Source organism: Propithecus coquereli, unplaced genomic scaffold, assembly GCF_000956105.1.
Source record: "Propithecus coquereli isolate 6110/MARCELLA unplaced genomic scaffold, Pcoq_1.0 Scaffold9, whole genome shotgun sequence".
Classification (NCBI taxonomy): Eukaryota; Metazoa; Chordata; class Mammalia; order Primates; family Indriidae; genus Propithecus; species Propithecus coquereli.
Window position 1 is genome coordinate 14,657,227 of NW_012155284.1, and position 1,082 is coordinate 14,658,308.

Here is a 1,082-nt window from a genome sequence, read left to right on the forward strand (position 1 = left end):
GATTACAGGCGTGAGCCACCGCGTTTCACTGTAGTTGTCTAGATGACAATCCAAAATATGCCAATATCTAACACACGTTTAAAACTCAGTATTTCCTGTATTATAATGAATTAATGGGCCTCAAAAATTAAACATACTGTTAGCTGGAAAATAGCTAATACTTATAAAAGCAAGGTTAAAAAAAAACTGGCAGAGGAACTATAAAAAATACTGGTTATTAAATAATTTTGTCCTAAATGTTAAAGTAGGTTCTTGGTCAAAAAAGTTACCCATTTCAGCCTCCTAAATTAAGAGGAAAAAATACGTGATTTTTAGTCAAGTGCACTGCACACACTGCAATTACTAACTACCATGTCTATAGACACTATCAGTGAAAATCACAAAATATACATATTTCATTTATGAAATTTTGATCCAAAATCTTAAAAATGTTTATAAATCTTCAGTAAATTAAGACAAAAGATACGCCAGAGGTCATAAACTAGTGAACTTGACTAAGTTCAACTTGCAAAGACATTTTTGTTGGATATAATATTAAAATATTAGGTAGAATCTTTCTCAGGTTCAAAGTCCTTACCACATTCTACAGCCTTACTTGTCTAGTCCCTGAAAGCATTTAAGTTTGTAAACCTTGGATGAATTTTTGGCATTTTCAGCAGATTAAGTCAAAGTAAATCATTATACAGAAACTCATCTTGGAAATTTCCCAAAAAGTGGTCTTTATTTTATAAATTGACAAATGAAGTTAGATTCATCTCGGATCAGAACAAAAGTAAAAAACAAAATTTGGATGCCTTCCACCTCATATCTTTTTCCTTTGAATTTGACTTAACACTTACTTGAAGGTAGACAGCTCATTAGGGAAAAATAAAGTTATGGTACTACTGCTACTTTCCTAAAGAATAAATGCTGATGGTATTTTACCAAATGCCCTCACAGATTTACCTTCCTATAGACTTCTTTGTTTCCCCAATTTATTTCCATGTCTGTGACTTAAGAGTGGGACCCAGAATTATTGCTGGGCCCTACTATTAGCTAGTGCTAGAATCATCAGCCCTAAGGTTCTAAATACTCTAAAAAGA

At 32.4% G+C, this 1,082-nt stretch overlaps 1 protein-coding gene across 4 annotated transcripts in view; it reads right to left on the minus strand.

Moving 5' to 3' along the window:
* TRAPPC13 (trafficking protein particle complex 13) overlaps positions 1-1,082 on the minus strand; it is a 43,354-nt gene that overhangs the window by 35,993 nt on the left and 6,279 nt on the right. The gene's annotated exons all lie outside the window — the stretch shown is intronic.